A 15,987-nucleotide genomic window follows, 5' to 3' on the forward strand; every position below is an offset into this window, starting at 1 on the left:
TTCAACTATTGTGAAAACAGTGATCATCAAACCATCAAAATTACCTCCTCCTTGTAATGTTGGAATAAGCACACCCAGAGCAGATTTTCATATGTTCTGACCACTTGACTGTATGCTTACACACTCTATTATGGATTAATTGTTAGAGGCTCTTAATTAATTCTTAGAAGGTCTTAAAGCAGTGACTGAAGAATATTAAAGTAGTCTTATTTTACCTGTGAGGAAAACAGATCGTCAGTGGATATGAAGTTAAATTCCATAGCTTCTAAACTGCAATTATTAGCATGACCTGATAGTTTCACAGCAGAAGACCTAGAGGACTTATTTCAATACCTAAGCTAGAGTTTTACCAAAAGGTATGTGCATTAGTTCAGCACCATAACCCAGAAAACCCATAATCCAGCTCTGCACTCCAAGCTCATCAATCACTTCCCAATTCAGCCTTCACATTTCCTCCCCAGTCACTCCAGCAAAGAAGCATTCTGAGTTATGGAGCCCCTGCTTACAGCAACTGCATTTCAGGACCAAGGGAAAGAAATATTCAAATCTGCATGCCCTTGATGAAATAACATTCAGTATGAATGCTTTCAAATTCAGGTTTTAGCATAAATCACTGGTTTCACATAGTGTCACTGCAATAGTAACTTTTATCACATAATTTATATAATAGAACTATATTAAATAATTTTAAAAAGTGAGAATATTGAGTCCATTGCCTTCCCCAATGTCCAGAAATTTAACTCTATCCTTATATTTTCCCCAAAATATTCTAAGGCATGCTATTGAGAATATTTGGGCCTTGGTGATTATGGAGAATGAAGATACATAGAAATTTTGGGAAGGATGCTATTCTGATTTATTGAAGCTAGGCATTAAACAAAAAGTGATGCAGAAATTCGAGAACCAGAAGATGACTAAAAGTGTTTTCATATCCTGGCATCTGTGGACCACTTCTTGATCTTCAAACTTTATTTTACTACAACATTTTAAAGTGAAAAAGACATCACACATAAAACTGTATGTTAAAGATGTCTTTCCCTCAGCCAAATTTGTTATTCTGAATATCCTTGCTGGAAGTAGGTGCCAAGTTTCAAGAACTGCAGCTATTAGTTATGCTGCTTGGGCAATTATTTTAGACCTTGACCTCAGAGCTTGCAACTGAAATTATTTAGAAAGCTTAGCTTTCAACATTGTGTGAACACTGAGTGATACAGCTACAGCTACAGTAAGTAGCAAGCAATGTCTAATGTCTTGCATCACCTTTAAAATAAAACAGCCTTCTCTTCTTGCCTGGGGATGGAGACAAACTGTCATTCTCTTATTCTGTTAAACCGCAAGTGTTTCATTTGTCCAATTTTTTTATATCTCAGTGACTTGTAGTAAATGTTGTCATTGAAACCTATGTGACCTGAGATCTTTGCCCAGCCATGGATGGAAGATAGACAATATGAATTGTTGTTTTCACACTGCTTCATATGGGAAGGCTTCTAGGTTTTTCAAACTGCATACATTTAATAAAATAGTTACTTGTACTAGTTAATATGACATATGTCAGGTACCACAGTTGTAAACCATTATATCAGTTATAAAGCTAGTGGTACAACAGTAGAGGCTTGGTCAGATATAATTTGAGGCATTTTTCAAACTCCTTGGGAGGGAACGTTTTCTCTTAATAAAACACTCATTTGATTTTATTATTATGCAATTGGAAAATTGCAAGGGAGTGAAGCATCGTGTAAGCAATTATGATTCTTATACAAATCACAGTTTAACTATTAATTGATGCAAACGTATCACACATATTAATCAGTAATAAAAATAATGAACAAGTTAGAATAATTTTAGAATTTAAGAAAAGCATATTTGGGAAAACACATGCTTAAACACATCACCACTGATGGGTAATTTCAAAAGAATCTAGTAAAATTAAATATGCATTAGGACCAAATTTTAGCAGTAATTAAGTTTATTTGACCATTCATAAAACTTCCAGATGAAGCTGCAATAATAATGTTTACAATAGTGACTACAACAAAAATGACCTTTTAAATATTCAGGTTGTGTGTAGTCTGTTGACAAATAAATACAGATTTTTTTTACAAAGTATGATTTTGCTCCATTTAAAAGAAGGTATGTATATGTATAGCTGCACAGAGTAATTCAGCAAACTCAGATCAGAGCCATCGGACTCTCAAATAACTTTCCATCTAATGTAACATTAAAACTATTGCCCCTAGCTCAGACAGTAAACCTCAGCTGCCCAAAATAGGAATTTTACTTACATAAAATCTCTGAACTTTTATCATTTCCACCTTCGGTCTGCAATATTAAGTTCTGACACAGGAAGAGAACTGAAATTTGTGAAATAACAAAAAATAAAGCCATTTTTTGAATCATTTTCAGGCTGGATTGAGGAACATTCTTGAGAGAGACTGTTCTCACAAGATTTGCAGCTCAACTTTCTGATGAAAGGGATTTGAATAAACATGAACAAAAGTCACCAAAACCTTTTGTTCTATGACTTCTCAGGTGGAGAAAAACAATTAAATAATTAATATCTTGGCTCTGGAAAGTTAATTATCGAATGATTCATGATGCTGAAAACCAGCACTGGAACTAGTCCAAACTGTATAGTTATAATACTTGAAATAAAAAAAATATCATTTTACTGAAGCCAAAATACAAGAATGCTAGCAATGTGTTCTGGTTTTAATACATCTTGGCAAACACTAGACACATATGAATTCAGAAACTGCAGTTTAGCACTATCAAGTTCAAGCACCAATTACTTCAACTCAGAAGCATACAATTCCTTCCTTTCATTACCTTAGGATGTAATTTCTAAGACAGTTATGCTGCTGAACTGTAATAAGTTATTAAAAAAGTGGATGGATCCATTTATGAAAAATGTAAAATGACAGATAAACATTGAAAAACTGTATGAAATTTGTTAGCTTATTTTAAAGTGGAAGTTTGTTTTGATGTATACAAGAACAAATTTCATGAATATCTGCCACTAAAAGTATTATTTAACAGATCACCTCTCACTGATTTATTCTGCTATTTTTATTCTAACCAGGTTAACACACTTGCACTTCAGCCTGAAGATGGAAGTTCAAGAAATTTGAAACTGTCCATTCTTTGTGAAGCTCCAACATGTAGAGCTCCAACAGGCAGAGCTTTGCAAGACTTGCCTATCTCCATCAATTACAGCACAAAAAACAGTTACACATCAGCTTTGAGAAACAGACCAAGGGCAGCATGTTGAGTCTATTGTTTCTACTTGTAACCAGAACATATAATCTCCTTAATAGTTTTGTCCAGCATTTATAATCTTATTATTTTAAAGAACTAGATGTTCCAAAGTATCCTTTTAATTGCACAGAAACATTTTGCTTTACATGTTCTTTGAATTCATCTACAGTTTGCAGTAATTTATTTTTGTGTCAAGATTGTCCTTGTATTTAATAACTTCTAGTTACTTTTAGTAATCTAATTTTCTTAGTAATAACATGTCCATTCACGTCCATTTTCACTTTTAAATGCCAGAAAAAGCAGTCTCTTTTATTCTCCTCATAAAACGAGATTTCCATTCTGTCAGTTATCTTAACTGCTCTGTCTTCAGTTGTTCCTGAATATAGGCAATTGCTTTTGCTTTTTCACACAGATTGCAAATTAAGTCTCAGAAGCTGTGATCATATCGCTTTAAGGCTTCTGCTTGAGATACCTGATCAGATATATGTTGGGATCACATTCAAATTTTTCACTGTTTCACACACCGGTAATACATAGTCATGCTGTGATTGACTTTAATGTACAGGACTGAATCCTTCTTATCCATTTACAATGAATTATTCTCTGTATCATAATTGTTCTTATGTAATAAATAAAATTCTAAATTAGATGTCACATTATTACATTTTAACTCATTACCATCACACTGAACCACAAACTATTCTGGTTCTTTCTGGATACCATAACACTTCTTTGTGATGGCATCTACCAAATTTGTCATCAGATTTAATCATAGAATCATAACCGCTAAGGTTGGAAAAGACCCACAGGATCATCCAGTCCTACCATTCGCCCTTCACCAATGGTTCTCGCTAAACCATGTCCCTCAACACAACATCCAAACACTCTCTGAACACCACCAGGCTCGGTGACTCCACCTCCCTGGGCAGCCCATTCCAGTGCCTGACCACTCTTTCAGAGAAGTAGTATCTCCTAACGTCCAGCCTGAACCTTCCCTGGCACAGCTTGAAGCCATTCCCTCTAGTCCTAACACTAGTCACCCGAGAGAAGAGGCTGATCCCCAGCTCACTACAACCTCCCTTCAGGTAGTTATAGAGAGCAATAAGGTCTCCCCTGAACCTCCTCTTCTCCAGACTGAATAATCCCAGCTCCTTCAGCTGCTCCTCATAAGACCTGTGCTCCAGACCCCTCACCAGCTTTATTGCCCTTCTTTGGACACGCTCCAGGGCCTCGATGTCTTTCTTACAGTGAGGGGCCCAAAACTGGACACAGTACTCGAGGTGCGGCCTCACCAGTGCTGAGCACAGGGGGACAGTTACTTCCCTGTTCCTGCTGGCAACACTGTTTCTGATGCAAGCCAGGATGCCATTGGCCTTCTTGGTCACCTGGGCACACTGCTGGCTCATGTTCAGTCTAGCGTCAATCAACATCTCCAGGTCCATTTCCTCTACACAGTCTTCCAGCCACTCTGCCCCAAGCCTGTAGCGTTGCCTGGAGTTGTTATGGACAAAGTGCAGGACCCAGAATTTGGTCTTGTTGAATCCCAGCCCAGCTATCCAGCCTGTCCAGATCCCTCTGTAGGGCCTCGCTACCCTCAGGCAGATCAACACTTCCAGACAGCTTGGTGTCATCTGCAAACTTACTGAGGGTGCACTCAATGTCCTCATCCAGGTCATCAATAAAGATATTAAACAGGACAGGCCCCAGCACCGACCCCTGGGGAACACCACTCGTGACTGGTCGCCAGCTGGATTTAACTCCATTCACCACCACTCTCTGGGCCCGGCCCTCCAGCCAGTTCCTTACCTAGTCAAGAGTGTATCTGTCCAAGGCATGGACTGCCAGCTTCTGCAGGAGAAGACTGTGGGAGACAGTGTCAAAGGCTCTGCTGAAGTCTAGGTAGACCACATCAACAGCCTTTCCCTCATCCACCAGACGGGTCACTGGATCATAGAAGGAGATCAGGTTGGTCAAGCAGGACCTGCCCTTCGTGAACCCATGCTGGCTAGGCCTGATCCCCCGGTTGTCCTGCATGTGCCGCGTGATCTCCCTCAAGACAACTTGCTCCATAATCTTCCCCAGCACCGAGGTCAGGCTAAGAGGCCTGTAGTTCCCCGGATCCTCCCTGCAGCCCTTCTTGTAGATGGGAGTCACATTGGCAAGCCTCCAGTCTTCTGGGACCTCACCCGTCAACAAGGAGCGCTGATAGACGATGGAAAGCGGCTCGGCTATCACCTCCACCAGTTCCCTCAGCACTCTCGGGTGAATCTCATCCAGTCCCATGGACTTGTGGCAGTCCAGTTGGAGTAGCAGGTCACTGACTGTTTCCTCCTGAATTGTGGGGGGTTTAGTCTGCTCCCCAGCCAAGGCTGCCAGGTCTGAGAGTGGAGAAACCTGAGGATAACTGGTCTGACTTTTAAAGACAGATGTAAAGAAGGCATTCAAAACTTCTGCCTTTTCCTTTTCCTCAGTGGTCACATTGCCAGCCTCATCCAGTAGAGAATGGAGATTCTCCCTGGTCCTCCTTTTACGGTTGATATACTTGTAACAGAGTATAAAAGTAAAAGTATATCTTTTATCTAATGCCAATATTACCAATGAAAATATTAAGTTAGAACAGCCTCAGGACAAGTCATTAAAAAATCTGATTACCTTTTCTGAATGTATGTTGCATACTCCCATTGTCATTGTTTAAAAACAATCATTGAGAGTAAAGATTTTGTTTCATCATAAATAAATAGTTTTTCCTTTCTTAAAATAAGTAGAGCATTTGCTGTTTTTCTAGTAAGGTGATGTGTTTCTTTGACACAATTTAATTGAAATACTTGCTCCTCTAGTAAATTCTGCAGACGGAAATAAAAGAAATTTCATTTGTGCTTAAAGTAAAACCTTTGTGGTTGTGAAGAGAGTTAAAACTTACTCACAGAGGATGTGAAATTTGCATACCTGATGAAACCCAACTGGACATGGGCCTGAGCAACCTGATCCACACTGGCCCTCTCCTGAGCATGAAATTGCACAGGTTATCTCCCATTACCTTCCATTTCAGAGAGTTCTGTAAAACTGTACAAAGAAGAAGTGTTGAAAATTACTACCTTCATCTAGGTTATCCAGAAAATAAGACACCTTATTACCAATATTTAATCAAAGCCACAACTATTAATATTAAATTTACTCTGTTATTGTTCCCCTTTCTCATTTAATTAAGTACTAGAACTGCAAAATAAATGTGCCAGTTGGTTTTCATCAGTTAGATCGTCAGTGACAGCTTTTTGCGCACTTTTGCTCCATATAAATTCAATCACTGGAACAGAAATTGACTTACAAATAGACAGATAGATAGATAGATGGATACATAGATACGTAGTCAGGTAAGTAGATCCAACTAAGTCACTTAGTTACAGCAGTCTGTTTTCCCTAAATATCATAGCTTCACACAGTGTAAAGTAGATTTCTTATTATGGAAATGTAAAAGAACAGCAAAACATTGTTTAAATATGTGTGTGTTCATACACTTATATAAAAAGTATGTCTACATATGTCCATGTGTATATGCACACACACATACATACAAATATATACAGGTATGTAAGCATATACACAAATATATTTTTTTAAAATATAAAACATGCCACCCTGATGTATAAAACAACATACAAGACCAGGAGAACATGTTTTCTGCAAATGAGAAAACAAAGGTTAGAGTACACTGTCTTTCTCCTTTAGTATATATTATGTACAAATGTATCTATTAATAAATACACATGTAGCTTCAATTCAGAATCTCACTGAAGATTTGACAAACAAGTAAAACCATAGGCTGGAGATAGAATAAATTTTTCTAAGCAGAATTATACAAAAATAAATAATTTCAATTTTAGTATTTATTTTACTTCACCTTTACATTGTTTAATACTTTTACCTATACTCTGACAGATCTACCTGTTTTAGTTATGTAGTATGAATCAGACACAGAAACTCCAGTAACTCGTATGAAATTTTGAATTCAAATACTCCAAGGTACAAAACAATTTCAACAATATCAGCATACTTTTATTTTTCCCTTATATTATTAAAGACATAGTATGTACGTCCACTTCTCTAACACCATTAAAAGGAACCTATAGAAAAGCTTACTTACATTTTAGCAGTGTGAACAAATACACCTTTCTACCCAATGAGCTTCTACAACTCCAAAATTGTAGGACAAGTTTCACCTCTCTGTCTTCTAGCTCAAACAGCGTCCATCATTGTGTTATTTTCTCACTTTTTGTTAAAGGTGAAAAACGTGAGATTTGTAGTTTGTATTTGTATACTAGATATGTTTCTCAAATGGACAATGATCTGCTGTGGATGTGAATTAAAATCTGTCTAAAGCCAATGTTTATGTGAAACTGCACTATGGGAAGCTGCAGGAAAGCTACTGTTTTTCTGTAAAATCCCATACAATCTTGAGATCATTGATCCCTTGAATTCTAATCTAGAGATGAGGTCCTCCAGACTGAGGTCATGATTGAACAGAGTTTCAAGTAGGCTTTCTATGCTACACAGACACAGGTGAAAGCCTGTTACTCCTCCTGCGCTGTGCCAAATACCTATTGCTGCACATCCTTGCTCTTGGTTACTTGGAACAATTATTTATTTATTTCATTAAGGTCCCTTTTGTTTCCTCCCCTATAAGCATAACACAGTACTTGTATTAGTCTCCTTCACTGCCAAGTCAATAGGCAGCTTCTGCAGTACTGTATGGATCAGTGAACAAAGAATGTGTGCTGTAAAATGATTTTTCTTCTCCTGTAGCAACAGATTTTTTTACTCTTCTTCACCTTCTAATTCTGTCATCCACTTGTGCATACATACAGATTTTGAAATCTGGAAATCCCATATCTGTCTCAAACTCAGGTTGCTCAGATAGAATTTGGGGGATCTTCTGTCTGGCACTGAGCCTGTAGGTTTCCCAACTACTTTCATATTCAGCTCAGCACAAATCCTTTCTCCCATAGCATATTTTCATATGTATTTCATTAATTTTATTGGAAGACAAAAAACTAAGGATTTCGAATCAAGATAGTGTGGTGTTTGTTTTTTTTTTAATAGAGTTTAGGTTCAGTCTGGATTTATATCCAAAGTTTTGGTAGTTTTCTCATCTCTCAGTCTTTGAATATAAATTGATAATGATGATCTACTATAGCCTTTATTTATACTAGTAAATTCAGTATATCCATTCAACTAAATTCTTCTATTTGAGAGAAAAAGGAAACTCAGGCTTTGCTAACTGAACTTTTTGAGTAAAAAAGACTTCTAATTACGCAGACAGAAAAGAAACTGAAAATCTGGAACGGAGACTTCAAGGTTAGATTCTCTTCCCTTGAATAGTTCAGAAGGTTGAGGATATAAAGGCCACAAACGGAACTCCTAATTAATTGCTTCTGAGGTTTAGGAAGTCCCAGGAAAAAACTATTTTATATTAATGACTTCAGACTAGACTATGAGAAACAGCCGAGTTTGGATTCACTATACCAAGTAGTTCTTGGATACTGCTCATCATGCATCACGTTTTTCAGGAGATAATTTTACAGCTACAGTCTCCACTTTTTGTACTGAGGGAATCCCTGAAGTCTGGATTGCGCCTTTGAGAGTACCATTCTGCCAGCAAGGGTTCCTGATCGGATCCCGCTAATAGAGATACTGCAACATATCGTTTTACAATAGTTATCATGATGTTATTGTTCCAGCTGAAAATGAACAAACGAATCATAACTGAGGAAATACAACTAGTGAAGTATTTCAGGCTCTTGTAATGTGAGATCTCCTCAAGTCTGGATTTAAATCAGGACCTAAATGTGAATTTCATGGGAACTATTGATGCGAGAGAACTTACCTGCTATTATTTAAAAATCTGAAAGACAATAAATGTCTTCAGGGAAGTTAAAGTAAAAAAAGTCACTAGAAATTCAACAGTATAAATGGAGTAATGGAAATTTAATAATTTTAAATGACAGTTGGCTTATTACTTGGCAATTCTAAACCAAAACTACATTTTGGAAAAAAAAAAAAAAGTATCATTCCTGATTTTGATTTTCATCTACTTTCCATTGCTAGCCAGAAGTTATAGTATAGTTATTATTTCTAAGTCTTGGAAACTGCATGACACAGTCTTCTCTTGGGAAATTTCTGAAAGGTTTTTGCAGACACAAAAGGCCCGTGGAGTTCTTATAAAGCACTAAAAGCTATCTTTGTGATTCGTTTTTTGAAATCAGATTGAAAAGAACTGTGCTAAATAGAAGGAAACATATTACTTTTTCTTCTTGTAAGGAAGAAAGTTGTAATAAAAAATAAATCTTTTACATTTTAGTGTTTTGTTGACTTTCTTGTAGTCTCCCATTTATTGAAACTTAGGAAGGTTTGAAGACTTGGAGTTTCTAATAACACTTACAGAGAGGTTTGTCACTGCTCCTCTACACCGTGTTAAAACAACATTCTTACTATACAGTCCAGCATGCTAGGAATGGTGAAGAATCTGGAAAAAATAATTAAGAATCCATTTAGTAACTATTCTTCTTCCTTTTTCATTTCTGAAACAGGCCAGTGAAACTTTATAAAAGTTTGTCTGTATAATTCTGCCTATTTCCACCTCAGAAAAATCCCCAAGAGGAGTACTGGCAAAACAGACTGAAGAAAGAATGCCGGAGGTACTTTTTGCTCGGCTGCAATAGAGTGCTAAAAACTTTAGATATATGGGACACAAGGACAAGGTCATGGACAGTGACATTCATCCTATATGTCTTTGCAGGTATATAATGTTTTTCTACATCTGATCTAGTTACTCTTTCCATGTAGTCAATAGAACTAAACAGGTAGGGGGCAGGTCATCTGGCTTACACTAGCTTTTTATTCATGAGGTGATTAATTGTTCCCTATTTTTCTTCAAAGTTTATGAACAGATATAAGGTCACTACTTCAGGTGTAGAGTAGGAAAGAGCAACTGTTAAGATAAATCTCATTCAGGCTATCTTCATGATTTGCTCAGACAATACTGTGTGTTAAATTCTGCGATGCTTCAACAAGACTGAGCTTACTAACTTAATGACAGTTTTGAATTCTCTACATGGCTCTGCAAATATGTATAAACAATTTCCAGCCAAGCTCGACAGTTCAAAGCAGCTTCATTTTGAATATACTGTCTTAAGTGGGGAAAACAGAGATATGTTTTCATTAACATTAGGGAGGTGAGGATGTCACTCATAGCTCTCCTGGGTGAAATTTCAAACTATTCTCAATGATCAGTAACTTTCCAATTTAATTTAAAAATAAAAATAAATAAAAAATGTTGCACTAGACTGTGAGCAAGTGTCAGAATTAATCATTCTAGTTTTTAGGTGGGGTTAATTCTAAACTGACCACTTTTCATATTTCCATCTTCTTTCAATAATCTCCACAACTACAGATGTTTTGTGCAATCACTGCCAGTTGTTTTATGTTGCTGTTTTTGGTTGCTTGGTTGTTGTTGTTGTTTTGGTTTGGTTTTTTTCATCAACTGAAAAGCCAATCCTCTCCTTTCCTTACAATTCAGTCCAAAATAGCATTACATTTGTGTGTCTAAATGGGAGAGGGGAGGAAAGATCTTGGGTTAAAATAAATATTTCACTTGGATCTCCATTACATATGTGAGAGTGATGCAGATTATTTTTTCTTCCTTTGAGTGCTGAGCTACATTTACTACCTTCCAGGAAAGTGCCACAACTGTTGGATCATAGGGATTCTGTCATTAAATATTATTAATGTCTTCTCCTGACATGTTTTATCTTGTACAAATTTGAAATACTTAGAAAGACAAGCCATTCTAAGGGAGTGTAGAAATGTTTAAGCCAACAAATAATTCTCCTTGGCTTTGTATTTTGTTCAAACTGAAACAGCTGGACCATAAGAAGCAGAAGAGAACCAGACTGAGAAAGCCAACCGGATAAAGAGATTTTTTTTTTTTTTTTTTTGAAAGTCTGAGAACCCCTGTTCAAATTTCAGTAGGAGTGGAAGTACCTGGGAGTTGTGGATGAATGGCTGAATGTATCCAGACTATAAAAGAGAAACCATGCAAAGCAGTGACTCCATCTCTTTACTTCAAAATCTGGCCTTGACTTTTCCCAGAATAAAATAGTAAATTTGGGGCCTGAATTGCTTTGGGACTAATAGCATTACATTTTTCAAGTGGTAAAGTATTTACAGATCCACAGATGTGTGTTCACACTTTTACATGCTGTTTCCAGCTTTTGTTTGAAATTCAGTTGTTGAAATGTGCTACTTCTATGACGTTCGATATCCAAAGCTTCTCTTGGGAACTGTATTTCATAGTACATCACTTCTTGTCTGGGCCAAATGTGATTTCAGGGATTCAGTTCTTTTGAAGTTTGGTTTCTTTTCTGAATACAGGTAGCCAGAATAATCTGAATGAGAGGTATTTTTTATAACACCATCTTAATGAGAGGTATTTTTATAACACCATCTTAAATACATTACTGCCGTACTTATTGTGCCAAATGCTTCTGCCAGGCAGTGTGGTCTCTGATTCCCCAAGCTACCTGATGCAGAGTGACTTTGTGAATATGCTAGCACTTTTCTCTAAAGCACACTGGCAGAACTATACAGCATTGGAGACACACTTGTCTCTGACTCCTCTTCTCTCATAATTACAACATGTGTGGTTTCTTCAGTGAAAGGCACATGAAATGACCTTAAAGTTGTGTTTCTGGAACCACATAGGACTTATTGGGATTGTATGGGAAGATCATTTAATATAAGGGATGTTCTGGTGCAATTTCATCTGTTGTCTTCGTGTATCCTGGGAACAAGCTCTCTTCAGAACAAAGGAAGAAAATTTAGTGGCAGCCTTAAATACTTGCCTAATTTCCCTATCCTAAATCATAATTTGGAGGAATTACTTTGTTTTTGGATGGTACTGTGAATTAAGATAGTTAATTTGCTCAAATTTTATGTAAGATGATACGTGGAGGAGACCTCTTTTCAATTACAATTAGTTGCAATAAGTACAATTAGTTCACCTTTTTAACAGTATACTTTTGTCTGATATCAATTAATCTTGGTAGTTTGAGGCTTAATTCCAGCATCAGATACCATACTGTAGACACCCATCACTGCAGCTGCTGACATCTGCACTAAATATCTAACCTAACATTATGGAGATTATGGAGGCTCTGGCAATGTGATCTGTAAAACTTAGGAAGTGATTTAATTCCCCATAATGTGCATATTCATACAGAGCCTTATGAATCTTCCTCTAGACTTTGGTGACAATGTTGAGTGAACATCGAATGCATAGAACTTAGATGCCTTACTCACATGTAGACATCTAAAATCAAGCTTCAGAACCTGGACATTAAGTTCAATCAAGACACCCTTGCTGTGGATAATAAAATGATTTTATTTAGATATTTCTCTCTCAGTAGTACTCTCCTTTAGTTAGTACTTCAGACTTCATTACATAAAAATTCCCAAGTTTTGCAGGGGTATTTTGTATTACCAGAAAGTAAACTTCTGAGCTGCTTTTTTCTTCCTCAGTTTCAGTCTGGCTACTTTTAGTTTGCCTAGCCAATAATTCTTCTTGTGAACCTCTGTATAATTAAATAACACTTATCATCTGACACTATGACAAAGCTATTATCCAAATATTCTATTCAAGCCTTAATTTTGTCCATCTGTAACCTACATTTTATTATATATTTTCCCCCTTATGCCCATGAGACGCATTCTGAATAGAATCATAGCACCATAGAATCATAGAATGGCCTGGGTTGAAAAGGACCACAATGATTGTCGAGTTTCAACCCCCCTGCTGTGTGCAGAGTCACCAACCACTAGATCAGGCTGTGCAGAGCCACATCCAGCCTGGCCTTGAATGCCTCCAGGGACGGGGCATCAGATCAGATGGAATAATCCAAAGGATCCTGATTAAACATGCATATTGCATGTTATAATAAACTAAAGGCTAAAGAATGTCATTTTTTTTTTTTCCCATCAATTAAATGATCACAAATGGTCCTTAATTTCTCTTATAGCCATTTCAGGGCTAACTCGATCCCCTGATGCCAGAAATTTAAATAGAAGGGAAGGCATGCATAGGAGGCATTCCCTTATTTCCATTACCTTTTTCATACATTATCCATCATGAAATGAAGATATGGACAAAAACTGGAAGTAAATCCATACACACACTACGAAGGTTTTGCCCTGACCAGACCCAACCCTGGTCCAATCTCTCAGCTCTGAAAATGCATTAGTGTGTCATTGTACTTGAGCGATAACAGCAGAGTCTCAGCAGAGCTCAGCAGGTTTGGTATAGCTCTAAGCTAACATAGCCAGCTCACTAACAGACTGGAGCTGGCTCACATCCACATACCCTGGAGTACAGACAAAATAAGTTCAAGTCTATCTGCACGTGCTCATAAAAGCAAAAGCACAGCTGCATATCCTAAAAGAGAAAGGGAGTGGCTCAGGCCAGAAGCTCACCCCACTTCCTGCCTAAAAATGGAAAGGGAACTGAATATTTGAGGGGAGGGGAAGAATTGTCTGATTTGATGACACAGTACACAGAGTTGTGCAAAGAGTTTGCCTTTCAGAGAGGAATGGAGCTACACTTCCCCTAGCACAGAGCTATTGCTAAATGTTACAGTTAATCCTTCAGGGTATGATTCCTATGTTAGCCTTTGAGCCTGCATTAGATCATCCAGCTGTAGGAAGGAGAAATACTTGGCAGAAAAAAAAGGAAAGTAAGGCAATGTGCATATGTATTTGGCTCCATCTTTCTCCCAGATGAACATTACAGTTTTATGTCTTTCAGGTCGGAAGGAAAATCTGTTAACAATTTAGCTTTGTGTGTCTCATCTTTGTGAATTCATTTTTATTCCTAGTAATAGCAGAATTTATAATAATCGGATTTTAATAGTAACATAGAATTATTAAGGATGGAAAAGACTTCTAAGATCATCTAGTGCAACCATTAACTCATCACCACCGTGCTCACTAAATCATGTCTCTAAGTGTTACACATAACTTTTATGCAACTTTTTAAAGAATTTCACCTTACTTGCATTAAATTTTCCAGATAATTTAAGCTAAGCTTACAGATAAAGTGTTGTATCTATTACCAACAGAAAGACAAGCACAGTCATATTTAAGACAAATGTATTAAAATATACACGTTATATGTTACCTGCTGCCTCAACACTAAAATTGGTATTTTGGAGAAAAGTTGTATTTAGGAAATAAATAAATAAATAAATAATCTGTATTTTAACATAAGGATTACTGGGACAAAAATGCTCTTACAACTGACACATCGTTCTAAAAATTCACAAGAAACAGACAAACACCACCTGCAATACAGAAAAGTTGTGCTGTCCATAGAAACCACCTTGCCTGTTTTTCTGTAAGTTCAGCACTCAAGAAACTTGTGGAAATGACTGGACTGGCTGAGTCAGAAATCACCTGCAGATGACCATAGAAAGCACCTGTTTTCAAGGGTAGATTGGCTAAATAGAGAGTTGTTTCTGGTCTACTCTGAATAACAGAGCTAAGATGAATTCTTCCTAAAATATGTGCAATTACATGTTAAACAATTAGGTACTTATTTTTTCATCCGGTTGAAGGGGTTTGAAATAACCACAACTTACAAATAATCTTTCCAGATTTTCTAGAAAATATTTCATTATTTCCTATTTCATTCTATTATCACTAGTAATTCCTAGCAAAATGGGATTCCATCCACTGTTGGACATAATTCATTATCCACAGAGATCAGCAAATATTAAAGAAACACTTAAAAATAAAAAAAAATAAAAACATAATTCTTCAGCCTTGTGAATTACCAGTAATAGGGTAAAATTAAAAACAATTAGGGGGATTTAAAATGCTTTATCGTTTCTCTTTTGTCAATCCTGAAGAAAAAAAGATAAAATATCCACTAAAGGCACAGAGCATACCTGAAAAACTTCTTTGTCAGAATAGTGACTGTTTTTAGAAGGAATTTCTTAAGAATAAAAATAGCAACCAAAATGTATAAAATGGTAACGATAAATCTAAAAGTCATTTTCAAAAACACCAGTTACACAAAAACTTGCCTGTTATTTCTTGTTATGTCTGTGATGATCAAGATAGGTTTTGCTTCTTGTTTTTGGTTAAGATTTCAATCAGCTATTTTTTTATTGCATCTATCATATGCATAATTATAATAAGCTCCAGATCTCTGACTTGGCATTAGTTTTCTAAACAACAGAAATGAAAGAGTGCACCACTGCAAGACACTCAGTAAATCTGGAATGATTTATCTTTAGCTACTCTACTGAAATATTGTGAGTAGACTTTATAACATAGGTAGAGATAAACTAATTTATTCCCTATCATGTATTCTTCACTTGGACACTTCTGTACTTTACATTAACTACATCTTGTAATAGATTCTAACAATTCTGCATGTTAACATTCAGAGGCTTTAATTGGTGCTTTCCTTTAAAATCATGCCAATATGTACTTAGTTTCAGTCCTAAAGACAATGAATGTTTCACTGACAAATCACACTGATGCAAACATTGAGAACAGAAGAGTGCTGGAGAATATTTACATTGCTGCTAGAAGAAAGCAGCAGCTAGGAATGGTGTTTACAAAACTATCAGATCAAAAAGGAAAGACATTAACTTTATGTTTTCATGTTCAATAAGAGTT

At 36.5% G+C, this 15,987-nt stretch overlaps 1 long non-coding RNA gene across 4 annotated transcripts in view; it reads right to left on the minus strand.

Moving 5' to 3' along the window:
- LOC121109473 overlaps positions 1-15,987 on the minus strand; it is a 77,909-nt gene that overhangs the window by 37,285 nt on the left and 24,637 nt on the right. For 3 of the 4 annotated variants that reach the window (XR_005847329.2, XR_005847330.2, XR_005847328.2), the window contains exon 4: positions 6,202-6,318. The exons of the other annotated variant lie outside the window; for it this stretch is intronic. This is a non-coding gene — a long non-coding RNA (uncharacterized LOC121109473). The remainder of the gene's footprint in view (positions 1-6,201; positions 6,319-15,987) is intronic. 4 annotated transcript variants of the gene reach the window in all.

Source organism: Gallus gallus, chromosome 1, assembly GCF_016699485.2.
Source record: "Gallus gallus isolate bGalGal1 chromosome 1, bGalGal1.mat.broiler.GRCg7b, whole genome shotgun sequence".
Lineage (NCBI taxonomy): Eukaryota > Metazoa > Chordata > Aves > Galliformes > Phasianidae > Gallus > Gallus gallus.